This window comes from Lithobates pipiens, unplaced genomic scaffold (genome assembly GCF_037356315.1).
Source record: "Lithobates pipiens isolate NorthernLeopardFrog02 unplaced genomic scaffold, aLitPip1_a1.2 Scaffold_3, whole genome shotgun sequence".
In the NCBI taxonomy this organism is placed as follows: domain Eukaryota; kingdom Metazoa; phylum Chordata; class Amphibia; order Anura; family Ranidae; genus Lithobates; species Lithobates pipiens.
In genome coordinates this window covers 176846207-176858576 of record NW_027507790.1, presented here as the reverse complement: position 1 = coordinate 176858576, position 12370 = coordinate 176846207, and positions in this window count along the sequence as shown.

Genomic DNA, 12370 nt, shown 5'->3' with positions numbered 1-12370 from the left:
CAATGTAGCCCTAAGGGAGTCCTCAGTGACATATACCGGGGCTGGGACATTAGGAGAGGCTGCAAAACCTGACAGGGGCACTGACTCGTCCTGTGAGGCTGGCTCCAGTCTTGCGGGGGGGATGGTAACTTACAGGCATTTTTAGAACCCCTGGACCTAGGCGGCGATTTACCAGTGCCCTTGTTACCTCCCCCTGAGACCCTCTTACGAGGAGACATAGTCCTAAGCTACAAAGCAGAGGTACTAATACAAAGTGCAATCACTGTTGTGCTAAAAGTCTCACAATAACATATATATGCTTAATACTGCACAACCTAAAGCTGAGTAGGTGTCTAAGGTTTGCCTGGATCCAATCCCCTGGGATGCTTACTGCCCACAGCTCCTGTGTCTCTCACTTACAGTCCCCTGACGCTCTGAGCTTTTAAAACTGGAGCCTGGCGCCTGCGCAGTACAGAGCCGTGCACACCAACGTGCACGGCTCACAACCACACTCCCCCCTCCTCCACTAGCCTGCGCGCGTGCACGAGGACCGCCGGAATCCAGGGGGGGAAAAGGAGTCTCATCAGAGCTGCGTGGGACCCCCAGACTACGAGGGACCCCTGTATTACCTTGTTGTGGCAGGGGCTGCAGTGGAGACGTGAGACCTCTGGAGAACCAGGCTTCACTGAGCGTGTGTACTGAAAGGCATGTAAGTATGCATCAGGCTGCTCTTACTCTAGTGGTGGAAAACAGGTAAGACATACTACTACTCAAAATAAAGAAAGCCATCATATAATTATATATAGGATTAACTTCCCTTACCTGTCCTCGCCGCAGGAATTGCTGAAACAGACAGATTCCAGCCTTCACCCATCACGGCGGGCAGAGTTAGCCAACCTTCAGGTTTATCTGGGGTTCTTTCTCAGAAGAACCTCCTACCTGGACCTTGTAAAAGACTCTGCCAGAAACTTTTGTGCGCTCTGTGTAAACAGTACACCAAGTCTGGTTTTCCCAGAGCCCAGTCTTCTAATAGGAGGGGACTTATAGGCCAAACCTTGTTTCTTCGGATGACGAGGCCCGGGTACCATACCATCTTGGGAGTCAAATATCGGCCCGAGATATGGATCCAGTTTGTTGTAGCCCTTAGGCCCCCGCAGGGATCTGCACAGAGCTTTCTTCATAGCACATGTTTTACGTGACCAACCACCATAGACACTGGCGAAAAAACTGAGGTGCTTCCCATATGGGAGGGGTTATATAGGGGAGGAATTCTCCTTAATTGGTGTTAATCAGTGTCCAATCACCAGAGGTGACTATATAACTCACTATGTAATGAGCTCCTGTGTCCCGTGATGTATGATCAAGAAATACATTTTCTGAATGCACAGTGTTGATAAAATAAACAGGTGGTGCTACTGATTTTATAGCAATATACAAAAAGGAGGTATAACTTGGATGATTATTAGCACCACATCCCCTAATATATACAAAAGAACACACGGCAGGGGCAAGGGATCTAACCCTTAGGGACTTTCAAGGTGCTGATATATCATAATGGAAACGATATCAAGAAAAAGAAAATAGAATAAAAATAACACCAATTTTTATTATACACAAAAGATACAAAACAATATAAAAAATACATAAAAGCACTTAATCACATTCTTTGATTAAGAATTTTGATACAGTTTATGGAGCTTATAAAATATACCACTCAACAGGTATCGCTCCGAAAATGAGCTTCCTCAGGAGTAGTTGGTATATCTAGTAGATAAACTGTAAATGAAATAGATACATACATGAATCAAAATAAATTGAATACATGCGTAGATATAAATTCATATTAACTAGCACTAAGACAAAGTGATTTAAAGGTACAAGATACAATAAAGTGTATACAAAAAATCAAAAAAAGAGCATTGAAACACATGTTTATGATGTAGATAATATGTATCCAAAATGTGATCTCATCTACACACCATATTGGTAATACACCTGTACGTCCCATTCGACTTAGTTATAATATGTTGGGATCAGGGTCAGAACCCCAAAATTGATGCAAGGGCGGTCCATATCAGAGGTCATAGGAAAGCTGCCAAAAATAGGACCTAAATAAACATAGAAGGTCTGAGTATATGTACACATTATAAATCGTACCCCATTCAAACATAGGTAAAAATGCCATTACCTAGATCTAGTAGCTCAGTAGGGTCAAGGCTAAGCTCATATGAACTTACTGGTTCAAATTCAATAGTTGAAACGTACTTAGTGCAATGAAAAGCAGATGTACAGGAACCCCTGTAATATTGAGTGAATAAATAAAAAAAAAATCAATAAGAAACAACAACCCAAAGGGGCAGATATTGTCCTAGGTACACTGTATCCACCCATATAGGGGACATCCACTACCCATTGAACATACCTGACAATCGGTGAACAAAAGTTCTGCTGGGAGCACAATAGAGTCTGCTGGGTCACAGAGTTCAATCTCCTCCAGTTGCAAACAACAGACAGGCAGAGCAATAGCGGTCTGAATGACCGCATTTAAGCAGCCCGCCCAGCCCGGCGGCATCTGACGTCACCACCGGGCTGCGGACAATCATTAAGGAACAGCTGAGTGGGGAAGGATGGGCCAAAAACGGATGTCGAAACGGTGTCGAATATACATATAGTAAGATGTATTCACATAGCTTCGAACGATATCGAATAATTGAATAGAGGAGTATAGCGAAATTTACCCTAATGACATCGAATGGCATCTAATTTTTCGCTCACGAGGGAGAGCAAGATGGCACCTAATCTGCGCTGATATCCGGGAGTTCCCATGTCTTATAATAGTCAATCGAAAAGTTAAAGTGAAAAAATCACATCAGCAATGTCAATACTGAAACAAAACGTCTCATACCACGAGAGACATCCCCCGGAAATATTTAACATATGCACAAAAAGTCTAACCATCAGAGCAGAAAATGAGAGCCAAAAGACCCCAAAAGATCAGGATACCATTCCAACTTCTCTTAAACAAATAAAAATTTGAATCTAGCTAGGGACTGTCAGTCTGCCTATGCTAGATTACCATAAAGATGTTAAATTGATCACTTTGGTTTTATTATTATTATAATCAGGCCCTACATCTCAACAACCCCACCTAACAGAGTTATCCTTATTATAAGGGCAAACCGTCTAAGGAAATGGCTGGCCACCTCATTGCCCGACAGAATGCCCGGGTTGTCCATATGACCTCACATTGAAAAAGGGGACACATACCTGCATCAATTTAAAACATAGAAAAATTTGAATTTATTCGGTGAGGTATATAGATCACATTGAGGATGAGAAAAAAAAAAGCCCCTGCCGTGTGTACTGATTTTATAGGTTCCATGATAGTTGTGGTAGTATCAATATCCAAAACAATATTTTAAATAAAAATGCACTAAATGTTTATTGTTGCACACATACACAACACAGCTTACATATTTACTACTAACTATAAAAGATAAAACTGTATTGAGTTTATAAATAACACATATTAGGGAATTTAAAAAATGGCAAATCTGTAAATAAGTAACTTGTGCTAAAAATGTGGCTAGTGGCTTACCTACATCTATAGTATGTCTTGTGGTAATGTCTGATTCGCAGTGCTATGTGTATGCTGCGTTGGTGTGCGTTACGTTAAAATTATGCAGGCTTACATTTTATCTCAATGCAATGTGTTACAATGAGTGCCAACGCTTTGCACATAGAACTGAGTTAATGTGATTTAAAAAAAATTCAAGTGCATTCAAAACATTGCACTGAAGTATTTGTGCAAAACACACACCAGCACATGTGCAATATGCGCATCATAATGTGCACACGCTGGTGTGAATGGGCCCCTAGTGTGTCGATGCACCTCATTGCACTGACACAAGTTTAGTGCATTACCACAATGTGTTTTGTATTTTTGTGTAATTTGTGTGTGTAATGGTGGGGGGTACAGATTCAAGAAGCAGTGTATTTCTGCACCCAGGAATCACAGAAGTTTGCATACAGTTGCCAGCAGCAGCCAGTACAAATTAATGACAGACTGATGGATGTTCTCCTGTAGGCATGTAGCCGCATATCCGTGCAGAGACATAGTTGGCATGGTGGCTCCTCCCAAACAGCTTTGTCATCCAGGTGCAGAATTTTTTGCAAACATTGATTAAGCCTTGTACACACTATCCTCTTTTTTGTTCAACCCAGTGGGCTTAAAAGAAAAATCTGGGGAGCTCCTCCTGAGCTCACTTTACTAGCTATCCGATGTTAGTACAGCGATCTCCCAGCTGAACTATTGTGTTCTTACAGGGGGACACTCCCCCACCCACCAGAACACACTGGTCAGTGCTCGCAGCCACTGGCTGAGAACGCCGATAGGATGCCACTTAAAGGTCCCATCTGGCAGAGAGACTATGCAGAGCATGCCAGAGATCCCATCTTCCTCTCCCCGCTTTGTAGTTGAAGCCACACTTCCTGGGTTTGACATGCAAGAACAGCATTCTCTTTTCACATCCAGTGTATACATTAGCAGGGTGTGGTAGTATATTCTGCAGATTAGAACATTCAATGGTTTGGTAATAAATTATGGAATTCTAAGTCATCGATCATATCCCGCAATTGGGATTTAATCAGACAGGAGTGCTTTAGCCTTCCTCTTTTAATGTAAAATGTGAGGATGGACTTTCCCACTGTTGTCATTCTAAATGACAAGCAGTGCAGTGTTAGATTCAGTTGTGGGTATCCTAGAGTTCTGTAGTTTCACCTGGCTGTTTTCAGTCCTTCATAAGTGAAGAAATGAGAATGGTTGTTCTCTGTGCAGTACATCTCTTTACTACATCTTTGATCATGAAAGTGAGATTTAAAGTTAAAGTGTAGATGCACTTTAATGTAGATGGGTATTCTTCTAACATCTGTTGTGAATGCTTTCATGAAGAATCTGAAATGGAGGAATCTTGTGTAGCATTTTCCTAGTTGCTAGGTGAGGTCAATTTAGCTAGCTGCTCTGTATGCAGGGAAGCAGGGGTTAATTTGTTTTTGACTGTGCAGTGCTTCAAGGCTATGCCTCTGTTACCTCCCCCTGTCTTCTAAAATTCACTGGATAGTTCCAGAATTTAAATGGTGGATGAAACAGAGGCTACAGCCTGAATTTTTATGGGTTCTACCAATTCCTAAGGAGGCAAGGGTCGGTAGGTGGGGGGACAGTTCCAAAAATTGGCAGAAGCCTGGCAGTCAAGAGAGCAGAATCCAGGGTCCTGGTGCTTGGTGGGGAACCCTGGGCTGGGGGGCTCTGCACCTGGGCAGAAGGAAGGCGAGGAGGAAGAACGAGTGAGAGGAAGAGAGAAGGAGCAGTTGGAAGCCTCACACCTTTACCAGCCTCAGCTAGGCTGGCTTAGCTGAACCCCTCCTGAAAAGAAAGGCCCAGACAGTGTTGCCAACAGCCAGTATTTTTACTGGCAACCAGTAAAAACAGGCATTTTTCTTCTGCCATTACATGCCAAGAAAAGAAAGGGATTGCCAGTAAAAAATATGATTGTGACGCTTGGCTCAGCACTGTGCATGCAGGGTTTTGGTTCGGAGCCAGCCATGACCATCCGAGTGCATGCTACAGTGTGGGCGGCACCAGCGGGGGGAGCTAGCAGTCTGGTGGAGGCAGTGCCTAAGTATGTTGTGTGATGCAAGGAGGCAGAGGGGCCGGAGCCTCTTGTACGGGTTCAAGGTAAACCGGGAGTGGGACTCTCAGTGCTGTTTGGAGAGACACATCCCCATTCCCTATCCAAGTTATGCATTAAATAAACAAAAACAAAACCCCTGTTTATTGAGCCTGTGAAGAAAGTGTTAAATTTCCTGTTGCCTAGCTGTGTGTATGTGTAGCTGTATGTAAGTATGCTTCCTATGTAAGTAAAAACAGCTGCAGACAAGTTGCATTCTGCCCTGGTGCTGGGGGCTCTGGGCAGAGGGCACAGAGCTACAGGTAGAGGTTACAGGTTCCCTGTACTGACAGCAGGGTGGGCCGAGATGCATAACTGTAACATATCTGTCATACTGCATTCTGTGCACTCGATGACAACTTTACAGTCTTTATCAAAATGTCCATAACAAGCACAGCACCTGTAGCATATTCCAAGTTTCTGAAGAATCTCCCTGCACTCTTGTAACATCTTTGCCCTAAGTCCACAACATTTCTTTAGTGGGTGAGGCTTCTTGTGATTAGGACCTTGACGATTACATTTTTATCTCTGTCACCCGAATCGCTCTGGTGAGTAGTAGAGGATACGGGTGGTGAGATGTCTGACCTTTTAACAGATATTGCTCTATTAACGTCTCTACATTTATCTGCTATGTTATCATACCTTGATGAAGATGATGATGATGAAGCAGGCAAGTTGGGTTCAATGAAGCTGAAGCTGGGATCGTTTCTCGTCCAGGCTTGATCACTGATGAACCTGCAAAAATATGCGAATGGAGGAAAAGATACGTTATAGTATCTTTTGTACCTTGAGCCTTGTTGTGCCCATTTCTCTTGCAGGCCATATGGTAGTTTAGACACCACTGGATTGACACCATGAGCAGTGTCCAGGAAGTTTAGTCCAGGTAGATGTGGGTCTGTCTTTAACTCCAGTTCCATGAAAAGATCGCTCAGATCTTGGAGCTTACAATAGTCTTTGTTCCCTATTTTGGGAAGTTTTGCAGTCTCTTGAATAGAGTGCTTTCTATGGCTTCAGAGCTACCATAGGCTTGCTCAATTCTTGCCCATGCAGCAACAAGACCTGCATCTGGGTGGTCAACATGTACTGTTCTCAGTCTTTTAACACGATCTGCAGATTCTTGCCCCAGCCACTTTATGAGTAAATCAAGTTCCTCTTTAGTAAGGTTGAGATCAGCAATGGAAGATTTGAAGGTTGATCTCCAGGCCCTGTAGCTCTCCGGACAGACGCCAAACCTTGAGAGGGTAGTGTTAATGTGCTCATGGTGTACCATATATCTGGCTAAGTAATTTAAGTCTTATCTCTCACTCTTCTGTGCCAAATCAGCTTGTGGAACTCCTCAGGGTGAAAGTTCTCTGCTGAAGTAGGGTGAGGTTTACCAGGATGAAATGATGTTGCAGGAGCGTTTAACTGTGGTGTAGTACCTAAGGCTTGTGCTGGCTGTGGCTTGAGCTGCGGCTTGTCACTGGAAGTCACCTTGTTGTCAGCAAGAGGTGATGCGGTTTGCTGCATAGATGCACTTGTTTTGTATACTTGAAGAGGCTCATGAATTTGTAGCTGAGAGGTCTCTGTGCTGAGAGTCAGAACAGTGTTGTTAGTAAGACGTACAAGAGATAATTCTTTATCATTGCAAACATTATGCTTTAGTACATATTCCCTGGTGCGTTCAACTGAGTCTTGCACTTTCTCCCACCAATTGTTCAGGGACTCTCAGCCTTGCTAGGGCAGCTGCTTTCCCCTTTCCATTTGCAGAATCTTTATTTGGGAATCTGCCTCTGCTTGTTGAGCTGCCATCTCTGCTTCAAGAGTTTTGCTTTGAGCATCCAGCTCTGCTTGGCGAGCTTTGCTCTGAGCTTCCATCTCTGCTTCGAGAGCTTTGCTCTGAGCTTCCATCTCTGCTTCAAGAGCTTTCATCAATGCTTGGCAAGCTTTGCTCTGAGCTTCCATCTCTGCTTAGTGAGCTTTACTCTGAGCTTCCATCTCTGCTTGTTGATTTACCATCTTTGCATCGTGAGCTGTCTTTTGTTTTTCTACTTCTGCTTCCTTTCTAGTAAAGAAGCTTCACAATTTATTTGCTTCCAGACTTGCATGGGCCTCTATTAGCTTGTGGCTTAATGTTGAACTTCTTGAGTGAAAGGATCTAGAAGAACGTACAGTGTGCCTGGTTGATGTGGATCATGTGAGATCTGGTCTCCTGCTGTTGAGCAATGTGGAGTTCTGCCTTACACTGGGCATTTTGCACTAAGAGATCCCTTTGTTGGTTTAGTGCATTAGCCCTGGTCAGTTCTGCTGAAGAGTCCTCTATATTACAGTCCTGCAAGAAAGCTGTGTATTTTGCAAACAGCCGCTGGTAGCGTTTGTACGCGACAGATAATCGATCTATAGAGCCACTTAGTTCAGCTGGTTGATCATTATAAGATTGCTGGAGGGGGGCGTGGCCGAACAGCGTAGCAGGGAGGACGTGTGGAAACAGGGCTCCGCACAGAAGAGTTGAATCCACCGCCATCCCTGCTCTAACTTCCGCGGGCGACGATAGCCACGACCGGAGGAAGCTTCAGGGATACCCGCTCTGCCATCCTGAACATTTTCCGCCGCTTAGAATTCTCCCTCGCCGCCGCGGAGATCCCGGAGGGGCCAGCCGCACAAAGCGCTCTGCGCCATCTTGCGGCCTACGCTCTGGCCGGACGCACACAACGCCCGCGGCCTGTAGTGGATCTCCGATCTGGGGACCACTTTCTACCGCCCATCCTACATTAAAAGCCAGCGGCGGACATCCGACAGACACCGCCGGCAGGCGCTGACGGCCCGCGGACCGGAGCTGCTTTGCAGGCCTACGGACCAGGCCTTCTCCCCAGGACGCAGTGAGTAGGAGAGCTAACTCACCCCCCCCCTCCAGATAGCGGTGGAGCCCACTTCTGTCCCCTGTCAGGATTAACGTATCTGAGCAAGGGCAGGGAACCCCTGAGTGGCTATAACCCCCAGGAAAGTCCGAGGCTTCGGCCTACCTCCCCATAGCCGGCGGCCATCTTGGTACTCCTCCTACACCCAACCCTAGCAGCAACCAATTATTTCCTCAGCAGCATAATTTGGTCTTAATCTATCCTTGAAATATCTGACTACCACCCCACTGCAAGAAAGGTGCAGAGTCATCTGGGCAGACCACTTTACCCAGCCTCAAGGTGCCTCACAGACGGCGGTCCCACCACAGGACCCAGGGAAATACGCCCATCCCCATTCTGCTCTGAGGATAATACACACCCTCTATCTATTGCTGCAGCCCTCAATTACTACCGAGGTGGCTAATTGCATGGCACTCTAAAAATTTTGGAGGCCGTGGCTTGACACGCAGTGTACATGGCTATGATGTAACAACGCCCCGGTGTTCCGAGGAGCCTGAGAACTGAAAACAGACCGATAAAGGAGAATATGTCCACACACCTGAGGAGCAGCACACACAACCATACCCTTCGCTCCCTAGGGACTCCTAAAAGAAAACCCTCGCCTGGGAACCTAAACAAATTTAGATACAGTGGCAACAACAAAACCCATAAGATGGCCCCACCACAGAGGAACAATATTGAGGATGACTTAGATGATGACGAAATCTCACTACCAGCATCTGAGGATTCGGTCGCCGGTAACAAACTCGACCAACCGCTAACGTATGCCGCTATGACAGATATCGCAGCTGACATTAAAAACTCTCTTTCTGCCGCAATCACAGGCATGAAAACTGAATTGCTGAAAATAACAGAACAAATGGCAATAGCGGAACGTGCAGGGAAAAGAAGGGACAAAGCCCTAACCAGATTGGACACCATCACAAATTCGCATTCCCAACATCTGATCGATATGAACAGACAAATCGAAGATCTAGACAACCGCGGCAGGCGAAACAACATCAGAGTCAGGGGTGTGCCTGAAGCGGTCCCCCCTGACCAGATCAGACCAGCGCTTACTGCCATCTTCAACAGCCTCATTGAGAGGCCTGAACAGTCCCCTATTGACTTCGATAGAGCACATAGGGCTCTCAAACCTAGAGCGCAAGACGGGAATCCCCCAAGAGATATCATTTGCTGTTTGCCCAATTATGGCCTGAAGGAAGACATCCTTCAAAAAGCGAGATCTAAAGAGCGAATCCTGTATGCAGACGCTTCAATACAACTTTTTCAAGACCTCTCACCTATCACACTCAAAAACAGAAGAGCTTTAAAACCCCTACTGGAAGTGCTCAGACAAAAAGGCATTAACTACAGATGGAAATTCCCCTTTGCACTACAAGCTAACTACTTGGGGAAACAACACCTGCGGAGAGTCCCTGATGACCTGCTAAAATTCTGTGAGGATCTACAGGTGGCACCGATAAACCTACCGGACTGGTACGCTGAATTCTGTACTCCACCTGAAATTAACAACCCCCAGGCCTCTCCAGGACCACACCACGCACAATCTCCTTACCAGCACGGAAAACATGCCAGACATACAGAACGAAGCAGCTTTGTTTCTCCAACCTCCTCTAAAGCCACTAAGGCCCAGAGAGCAAGGGAATCCTTAGGATATTGAATTACTTTGCGATATAACCAGTGACAACCTTATTTACCAAACATCTACTGTCACGATCACCCTGGCGTTCCGGTCGTACACAGGAGACTTACCCGCAGAAGCCTGCCGTTGAGAACCCGTCGTTTCCCCTTGACGCGCGCTAAAGTGAACGAACGCACTCGCGTCAACATGAACGAGCGCACGCGTGCACGTGGGGTCACGAACGGGCGCACGTCTACTCGCGGGGGGGCACGCTGACCCGTCGTACGACCGTCTTGGCGCCCTAAGGACTTCTTAAGGCACTTGCTCCATCCCATCTGTGCTGTCCAGTCTACAGCGTGTCCGTGACCTTGCTTTCTGTACCTGCACCCGTTACTTTGGTTCCTGATACCCGGCTTGTTCCTTGACCCTGATCCGTTGCTGCCTGCCTACGACCTCTGCTTGTCTGACCACGTCTCTGCCTCATCCTCTTGTACCTCGCTGATCGATCCCTGCTGACCCGGCCTGCACCTGACCCTGCTGTTCCTGCTTACCCGTTGGGTTTCCTGTACTTCCTGACGTCCACCTGCCTGCCCGTCTATCCACTTGTGCCTGCCTACTTAGTCAAGTACCGCCAGCTCTACCTACTCGCTGTCGGTGTCCTGCTGCTTATCCGGACCGGTCTCCATCCGTCAGGCACTTGTGCCCTCTGAACTTTTGAATACCTGTCTCCATCTCCAGGGGTTCATTAGCCAGGGGATACGAGGGGCCGCTCCCTGCATTCCGGGCTCAACTACTAGGTATGTGACATCTACACTGAACAGTTAAACCCACTTATGTTTTTTTGGCCTACCTCAAGATTGGATCAACCCACAGGCTGAAATAACAGTGAGGCCGGTTTAAGGCAACACCTGACATGAACTCTCTGTTTTGCACTAAAGGGGTTTTTTTTTTTTTTCCACCCCCAGCAATGGTCTCAAGATAGCTTACGGTAGGTTATGAACGCTGCTCCCCGGGATTGTTATCAGTTTGCACAGACTCTGATAAGACTTTCGTTTGGAGCCCTCACAGTGTAAGTAACCTGGCCTGACCACTATGCTACACTCAACACATAACGAGACACATTTTCTCTCTGCACCCAAATGGAAATGAGAAGCCAGAAACAGGTAGACTACCTATCCTTTTCTTAGCTGTACTAGTTCTCAACTCAAACACTGAGGGCACATATCTGTTGGGCTGTGCAAACACCCAGGCCTCAGGAGAGGACTGAGACATTTCCACCCTTCTCCCCCCCCCCCTTTTTTTTTTTTTGGCCACTCGACATCCTCAGGTTATGGGTTAAAGGTCAAAGTTGACCACTATGACAACTAATGTAAAGTTCAATGTTTAAGTTTAGCGGTTTTTTTTTTATGACAGGTTATAGAACGGTTGTAATGTTTATGCATCTTGTGAACTGCTTTGTAATATCCTCTGAGACGTACCTCCCTCCAATACAGTGACAATCATATTTACCCAAGATATGACATAACAGCACAAACGGTCTCAGACATACTAGTCACAATTGATACTACATAACTGTATACTCGGGCTCCTCTGGACCTGACGAACACCCCCCACAAAAGTATTTCCTACTGTTACAAATCATATGACGAGATTGCTTATCTTTATTACCACTTACGTGTCTCCCACTACCTCCCCAAAAGGAAGGCAAAAACAGGAAAAAAGAGGGGAAATAATACCTCAACCTTCCAAACTCTATATACTAGCATCATTCATTACTTATACACGGACAACAGACAACTATCCTACTTACCACCCTGCCGAGTACCTAACCCCTTTTATCACTCCCCTTCCAAATCCCCCCTACCGACCCTCCCTCACAACTTCCCCCTGCACCCCCCACTGACTATAACCTCTTCCTCGGTTATAAACCCCCCCGCCCCGTAGCATACCCTACTGTAATTGGTTACAAAGACCTCTATCTGATCTAGATTTTCAAATCCCTGACCTCACCAGTCCCCAGTTTCAGCCATGGCGTACGCCTTTTTGGGGAAAGCACCAACAATTATCTCCCATAATGTAAATGGCCTGAACATACCAGAGAAACGAACCAAGCTTCTGAGAGAACTCCAGAAAGTCCGCCCCTA